Raw genomic sequence first — 8,752 nt, 5'->3', positions numbered from 1 at the left:
GGTGGAAGGGGTCTCCCTCTACCCCGCCTGTGGCGGAATAAGAGCTCCCCCGACACCCAAGTGGGAGGGGTCTCCCGTCTGGAGGAGCAAGTCTTCTCTACCCTAGCTAAGGTGGTATACTAGGCCCCCCCTACACACAGGTGGCAGTGGTCTTCCGCATGGAAGGGCGAGTCTCCTCTACCCTGACTTTGGCGGTATACAAGCTCCCCTGACACCCAGGTGGGAGGGGTATCCCTCCTGGAAGGGCGAATCTCCTCTACACTGGCTGTAGCAGGCATAGGATCTCCCCTCACACACCCAGGTGGGAGGGGTTTCCCTCCTGGAGCAAAGTCCCCCCTACCCTGGCTGTGGTGGTATGCAAGCTCTCCCAGACACCCACGTGGGAGGGGTCCACCGACTGAAAGGGCAAGTCCGCTCTACCCTAGCCTCAACAGTATAGGAACTCCCCCAGACACCCAGGTGGGAGGGGTGTTTTCGCCTAGAGGGGTGACTCCCCACTACCCTGGCTGAGGAGTGTACCAGCAATCCCAGACACCAAGTTGGGAGGGGTCTCCTGCTTGAGGGGCGAGTACCCTATATTCTGGCTGCTATGGTATAGGAGCTCCATCCCCCACACCTAGAGGAAGGGGTCTCCCGCCTTAAGGGGCGAGTCCCCTCTACCCTGGCTGCAGTGTAGAGGGTAGCTTTCCCTGACACCCAGGTTGGATGGGTCTCTTGCCTGGAGGGATGAGTCCTTTCTACCCTGGCTGTGGCGGCAAAGGATCTTCCCCTGACATCAGGTGGAAGGGTCTCTGGATTGGAGAGGCCAGTCCCCTCTCTACTGGCTGCAGTGGGATAGGAGTTCCCCTACACCCAGGTGGGAAGGGTCTTCTGCCTTGAGTGGAGAGTCCCCCTCTATCCTGCCTGTTCCAGTATGAACTCCCCTGACAACAAGGTGGAAGGGATCTTCTGTCTGGAGGGTCGAGTCCCCTCTTCCCTGGGTCTGGAGGTATAGGAGCTCACCCAGACAACCAGGTTATGGGGTCTTCCACCTGGAGGGACGAGTCCCCTCTACCCTGGTTAAGGCGGTATAGAAGTTACTCCTATTCCCAGGTGGGAGGTGTTTCTTGCCTGGATGTGGGAATTGCCTCTACCCTGGCTGCTGGGGTATATGAGCTCCACCTGACACTAGGTGGGTGGGGTCTTCCACTTGGATGGGCAGGTCCACTCTACCCTGCTCCAGTGGTTAAGGAGTTTCCCCTGACACCCAGGTGGGAGGGGTATCCCACCTAGAAGGGTGACTTCCCTCTACCCTGTCTGTGGGAGTTTACCAGCTCTCCCAGACACCAGGTTGGAGGGCTCTCCTGCTTGGAGGGGTGAGTCCCCTCTATTCTGGCTGCAGTGGTATAGGAGCTCCCCACATACCCAGATGGGAGGGGTCTCCCACCTGAAGGGGTGAGTCCCCTCTATGCTGGCTGCATTGGTTTACTAGCTTTCCCTGACACCCAGGGAAATGGGTCTCTCTCCTGAAGGGGCAAGTCCCCTCTACCCTTGCTGCTGTGGTAAATTATCTCCCCCTGACACCCAGGTGGGAGGGACTCTGGCCTGGAGAGGTGAGGCCCCTCTACCCTGGCTGCAGGGGTATAGGAGGTTCCCCCCCACCCAGATGGGAGGGGTCTCCCACCTGGATGAGCAAGTCCCCTCTACTCTTACTGTGGCGGTATAGGATATCCCCCAGACACACAGGTGGGAAGGGTCTCCTGACTGGAGTAGTGAGTCCCCTCTACCCTGGTTGTGAAGATATACAAGCTGCCCCAGACACCCAGGTGGGAGGGGTCTCCTGCATGGAGGGGCCAGTCCCCTCTATCCTGGCTGTGGCAGTATATGAATTCCCACTGACACCCTGGTGAGAGGGGTCTCCTGCATGGAGGGGAAATACTTTCAACCATGGCTGGGGTGGTATATGAGCTCCAGATGACAGCCAGGTTGGGGGGGTTTCCCGCCTGGATGGGCAAGCCTCCTCTACCTTGTCTAAGGTGGTCTACAAGTTCCCCGCAAATTCCTGGTGGGAGGGGTCTCCTGCCTGTAGGGGCGAGTCCCCACTACCCTGGCTGCAGCCGTATAGGCACTCGCCTCCCACCCAGGTGGGAGGGTCTCCCGCCTGAAGGGGCGAGTCCCCTCAACCCTGGCTTCTGGGGTATAAGAGCCCCCTCCTACCCCCAGGAGGAGCGGTCTCCCGCCTGGAGGGGCGAGTCACTGCTACCCAGGGTGCAGGTGTATAGGATCCCCCCTCGCCAGACACCCATGTGGGAGGGGTCTTCGGCTTGGAGGGGCGAGTCCCCTCTACCCTTGCTAAGGGGGTATCTGAGTTAACCCTATTCCCAGGTGGGAGGTGTCTCTCACCTGGAGGTGTGAGTCGCATCTACCCTGGCTGCTGAGCTATGTGAGCTCCACCTGACACCTAGGTGGGAGGGGTCTTCTGCCTAGAGGGGCGAATCCACTCTACCCTGGCTGCAGTGGTTCAGGAGCTTCCCCCTGACACCCAGGTGGGAGTGGTCTCCCGCCTAGAAGGGTGATTTCCCTCTTCCGGGCCTGCGGGGGTTTACCAGCTCTCCCAGACACTCTCGTGGGACGAGTCTCCTGCTTAAAAGCCTCTATTCTGAGATCTGTAGTATAGGAGATCCCCCCTACATACCAAGATGGGAGGGGTCTCCCGCCTGAAGGGGCGTGTACCCTCTACCCTGGCTAAGGCGGTATAGGAGTTATCCCCATTCCCAGGTGGGAGGTGTCTCTTGCCTGGAGGTGGGAGTTGCCTCTACCCTGGCTGCAGCGGTAAAGGAGCACCACCTGACACACCGGTTGGAGGGGTCTCCAGCCTATAAGGGTGACTTCTCACTACCCTGGCTGCAGGGGTTTACCAGCTTTCCCAGAGACCCGGTGGGAGGGGTCTCCTGCTTGGAGGGGTGTGTCCCCTCTATTCTGGCTGCTGTGGTATAAGAGCTCCCCGCCTTACCAAGATTGGAGGTGTCTCCCGCTGGAAGGGGTGAGTCCCCTCCACCCTGGCTTTCGAGATACACGACTCCCCCCACCCCTAACCAGAGGGAAGTGGTCTCTTGCCTTGAGGTACGAGTCCCCTCAACAATGGCTGCAGCAGGATAAGAGCTCCCCCTGACAACTAGGTGAAAGGGGTCTCCCGCCTGGAGGGGCGATTCCCAGCTACCCTGGCTGCAGCTGTATATCTGCCCCCTCAACACCCAGGTGGGAGGGGTCTCCAGCTTGGAGGGGCGAGTCCTCTCTATCCTGGCTAAGGCCGAATACAAGCTCACTCTGGCACCAAGATGGGAGGGGTCTCTCGCCTGGAGGAGCTGTCCACTCTACCCTGGCTGCAGCAGTATATGAGTTTCCCCTGACACCCAGGTGGGAGGGGTCTTCCGCCTGGAGATGCGTGGCCCCTCTACCCTGGCTCTGGTGGTATAGGAGCTCGCCCCAACACCCAGGTTATGGAGTCTCCCGACTGGAGAGGCGAGTCCCCTCTACACTGGCTGCAGGGGTTATAGGACCTCCCCCTGACACCAAGGTGGGAGGGTTCTCCCTCCTGGAACAATGTGTCCCCTCTACCTTGGCTGTGGCTGTATATAAGCTCTTCCAGACACCCAGGTGGGAGGGGTCTGCCGCCTAGAGGGGAAAGTCTTCTCTAACTTGGCTAAGATGGTACACAAGCGCCCCCCTACACACAGGTGGGAGTGGTCTTCCGCATGGACAGACGAGTCCCCTCTACCCTGGCTTTTGAGGTATACAAGCTCCCCTGACACACAGGTGGGAGGGATATCCTGCCTGGAAGGGCGAGTCCCCTCTACCTTAGCTCTTGCTATATAAGAGCTCCTAGTACACCCAGGTAGGAGGGGTCTTCTGCCTGCATAGCCTCTACCCTTGCTGTGGCAGTACTGGAGCTCCCCGTTACACTCAAGTGGGAGGGGACTCCCGCCTGTAGGAGCGAATCCCCTCTACACTGGCTGCTGAAGTAATCAAGCTCCCCTGGACACCCAGGTGGGACAGGTCTCCCGATTGGAGGGGCGAGTATTCTCTACCCTGGCTACAGCGTTATAGGAGCTACCCAGGACATCCAGATGGAAGGGATCTTCTACCACAGCCTGTGGTGGTATAGGAGCTCCCCAGCCACCCAGGTGGGAGGGGTCTCCCTCCTGAAAGGATAAATACCCGCTACCATGGCTACAGTGGTATAAGATCTCCCCCTGACACCCAGGTGGGAGGGGTCTCCTGCCTGGAGGAGCAAGTCCCCACTACTCTGGCTGCAGGGGTATAAAAGCTTCACACCTCACACCCAGGTGGCAGGTTTTCTCACCTGGAGGGGCGAGTCCCTTCTACCCTGCCTATGGCTGTATAGGTGCTCCTCCAGACACCCAGATGGAAGGAGTCTCATGCCTGGAAGGGCGAGTCCCCTCTACCCTGGCTGAGGCAGTATAAGAACTCCCCCTGACACCCACGTGGGAGGGGTCTTCCCCCCTGGAGGTGCAAGTCCACTCTACCCTGGCTGTGGTGGTTACAAGCTACCCTGACACACAGGTAGAAGGGGTCTCTCGCCTTGACAGGCGAGTCCCCTGTATCCTGGCTGTGGTGGTATACAAGCTCACCCCACACACACGGTGGAAGGGGTCTCCCGCCTGGAAGGGCGAGAGTCCACTCTACTTTGGCTGGTGCCATATAAGAGCTCCCAGGACACCCAGGTGGGAGAAGTCTCCCGCCTGCAGGGGCGAGTTCCTGCTACCCTGGCTGCAGCGGTATAAGAGCTCTCCCGACACCCATGTGGGAGGGGTCCCCTCTACTCTGGCTGTGGCGGTGTAAGAGCTCCCCTTGACACCCAGGTGGGAGGGGTATCTTGCCTGGAAGGGTGAATCCCCTCTACCTGGGACGTGGCAGGATAAGAGTTCCCCCTGACACTCTGATAGGAAGGGTCTCCCGCCTAGAACAGGGATTCCCCTCTACCCTAGCAGTGCAGGTATACAAGTTTCCTCAGACACCCAGTTTGGTGGGGTCTCCTGACTAGAGGGGCAAGTTCCCTCTACCCTGGTTTTGATGGTATACAAGCTATACAAGACCCCAGCACCCAGGTGGGAGGCTCCCACCTAAAGGGGCAAGTCCCCTCTACTTTGGCTGGTGCCATATAAGAGCTCCCAGGACACCCACGTGGGAGGCCTCTCCCAACTGGAGGAGTGAGTCCCCTCTACCCTGGCTGAGAGGTATAGGAGCTCCCCTGACACCCAGGTGGGAATGGTCTCTCGCCTGGACAGGTGAGTCTCTGCTATCCTGACTCGGCTGTATAGGAGTACCCCCAGACACCCAGGTGGGTGGGGTCTCCAGCCTGGCAGGGTGAGTGCCCTCTACCCTGCCTACAGAGGTATACAAATTCCCCCAGACACTCAGGTGAAAGGGGTCTTCCGCCTAGAGGGATGAGTCTCTGAAACCTGGTTGCAGCTCCCTCTACAAACCCATGTGAGAGGGGTCTCTTGCCTAGAGGGGCGAGTCACTGTTACTCTGGCTATACCTAGATACAGCTCCCCCTGACACCCAGGTGAAAGGGAGATCTCTCCTGGAGGGGCGAGTCCCTGCTACCCTGGCTGCAGCTGTACAGGAGCCCACGCCCGCGCCCACTGGGCACCCAGGTGGAAGGGATCTCATGACTGTAGGGGTGAGTCCTCTCTACATGGGTTGAGGCAGAACACAAGGTAGCCTGGACACCAAGGTGGGAGGGGTCTCACGCCCTGAGGAGCCAGTCCAATCTACCCAGGCTGCAGAGGTATAAGAGCTCCCACAGACAACCATGTCCTTTTTCATTGAACCATTCATTGCTAGCCCTTGGCTCTCCATTATTGGGCCCACCTCAGTGCTTGAGACCCTGGCTGCCCTTCTCGAGGACCCAGTCCCTGTCCCTTGGTTTAGGGCCCCTTTTATGGGCCCTCTCCTGTGCCTCCTCTCTGATTCCCTCAGGCTGTGCTATCCTGGGACTGCCAGGAGGCTCTGCTCCCCCTGCTTCTCCCTAGCCTATGTTGCTCAAATGGGTCCTGGCAGCCCGACGCCTCCCTCACTTCTGAACAACAGGTATCCCTTCACAGTACCCTCTTTGGCCCTTCCTTTGGTCCAGGTCCCCCTTTAAGGATGTACTCCCCTGGAACAGAAGAGCAGAATTGGCTGGCCTCTGCACCCTGAATGCTCCCTATGGGAAACACAGCCCTGCCACTCACCTGAGTCCCCTTCACTGCCTGAACCTTGAGGCCTGGAAGTTAACATGGACTTGCTCCAACCCAGCTCAGAGGGATCTCCTCCCTTCCCTCCCCTGCCCTCTGGCCTTGCATGCTGCTCCTACTGCAACCCAGCCCTCCCTAATCCTGACCCTTTGTGCTCCAGTCCCTGGGCCTGGGCATTCGCCTGAGTCCCTGACCCCATTCCTCATGGCCCTTGGCATAGCAAGGAGTCTCTTCATGTTGGGTCGGACCTGGAGGCCCCTTGTTTGGGCCCACCAGCGGGCTCCTCTAGGTGCCCCTTGGCTTCTCCTGGTCCTCACACAGCCCCTATCTCCACTTCTCATCTCAACATTTTTCTGGAGCTTTCAGGTCTCCTGCTCCTTTGGTCCCCTATCACCATTGATCAGGTGGGTCCCTTGCCTGGGCTCCTGGCTTGGGTCCTGGGTCTCGCCATATGCACACCCACCCCTGACCCTTCTGTGCCCTCCTGTCGCCATCCTTCTGGCCCCCTTCCTTTTCCTGGCCTCCTTTGCCAGGACCTTGTCCATAGATTCTCATCTGATCCAGGGTGCATTATGGGAAAAATGCCCTGCCCCTTGCCTGGGCCACTTGCTCTCCCTGGGTGCTTGCTCCGGCACCAGGAACACTGAAACTTGGAGGTGGCCCTGGGCCTGGAGCCTGACTGCCCCCCCACCCCCGCTGGATCCCCTGCCTTCCTTCCCCAAACTTGTCCACTGTCCTGAGCCCCCTACCCAAGCCCTGGCCCTTGGCTCTCAGTTCCTTGGCCTGGCTCCCTGGAGCCTCTGGTAGCCCTTTTTGCTCACTGATTTTCTAGGCATTGTCTGAGTTCCCCTCCCTGGGGCTGCTTCCCTGCTCCCCTTGGCTTTCCTGTACTGCAGTACCCTAGTGCAGCCCTGCCTTCCAGTCCAGTGTTACCTGCGCTCCCCTGGCCTGGGCCCTTTTCTAGGTCCCTTGCCTGGGCTCCTTGCTGGGGTCCTGGCCCCTACCCCACCCACACACATCCTGTGACCCTTCAGGATGTGCCCTGCTTTGGCTATCCTGTCCTTTCAGTCTCTGCCATGCCCAATTTCCTGATCCCCTTCCCAGGATGTTCCCCTGGGCCAGGTAACTTGACCTGGCTTCTTGGCCCTGGGGCCACCCTTTGGAAAACGTAGCCCTGCCCCTTGCCTGGGCCCTTTGGCCTCCCTCAGCCGGGGCCCTGCTCCTGACCCCTGACAACCTGCAGTGAATCTGGGCCTTGAGCCCTTCTCCCCCTGTGCCACCCACTTCACTTTCTCCCCTCCCGCTGATCCCTCTCCATGTTTCTTTTTATTCACCCAGGCTCAGGTGCTAGCACTTGGCTCTCCATTACTGGGCCCAGCCCCATGCTTGAGACCCTGGCTACTCTGCTTGAGGACCCTTTCCCTGTCCCTTGGTATCAGGTCCCTGTTGCTAGCCCCCTACTGCCTCTCCTCTGATCCCCTCATGCTGTGGTATCCTGGCACTGCCTGGACCCTCCGCTCCCCCTCCTTCTCCCTAGCCTATGCTGCTCAAATGGGTCCTGGTGGTGCAACTCTCCCCCAGTTCCACACACCATATATCCCCTCACAGTACCCTCTTTGGCCCCTTCTTTGGTCAGGTCCCTCTCTGAAGATCTACCTAACTGGGGCAGAGGAGCAGAATTGGCTCGCCTCTGTGCCCTGAATGCTCCCTAAGGGAAACACAGCCCTTACACTTGCCTGGGTCCCCTTCACTGCCTGAACCTTGAGGCCTGGCAGGTAACACGGACTTGCTCCAACCCAGCCCTGAGCGATCTCCTCCCTTCCCTCCCCTGCTCTCTGGCCTTGTATGCTGTCCCTACCACAATCCAGCCCTCCCTAGCCCTGATCTTTTGAGCTCTAGGTCCTGTGCATTTGCCTGAACTCCTGACCGCATTCCTCATGGCCCTTGGCATAGCAAGGAGTCTCTTCGTGTTGGATATGACCTGGGGCCCCCTTGCTTAGGACCACCAGTGTTCTGCCCTAAGTGCCCCTTGGCTTCCTCTGGTCCTCACGCAGTCCCTTCCTTCCCTTACCCTTGCACTTTTTTCTGGCGCTCACAGGTCTCCTGCTCCTTGGGTCCTTGATTACCATTGATCCGGTGGGTCCCTTGCCTGGGCACCTGGCTTGGGTCCTGGGTCTCGCCCCTATGCGCACCCACCCAGACCACCTGCCATGCCCTCCCATCGCCCTTCTTTTGGCCCTCTTTCTGTTTCTGACATCCTTTGATAGGACCCTAGCCGTAGATTCCCATCTGATCCAAGGCGCCTTATGGGAAACCATGCCCTGCCCCTCCCTTGAGCTCCTTGGTCTCCCTAGGTGCTTGGTCCTGCACCAGGAACTCTTAAACTTGGAGGTTGCCCTGGGCCTTGAGCCTGAGTGCCCCCTGCTGGATTCCCTGCCTTTCTTCCCAAATCTTGTCCACTGTCCTAAGCCCCCTACCAAGCCCTGGCCCTTGGCTCTCAGTTCCCTGGC

This window comes from Marmota marmota, unplaced genomic scaffold (genome assembly GCF_001458135.2).
Source record: "Marmota marmota marmota unplaced genomic scaffold, marMar, whole genome shotgun sequence".
NCBI lineage: Eukaryota > Metazoa > Chordata > Mammalia > Rodentia > Sciuridae > Marmota > Marmota marmota.
Note: the sequence above shows the minus strand (reverse complement) of the source record.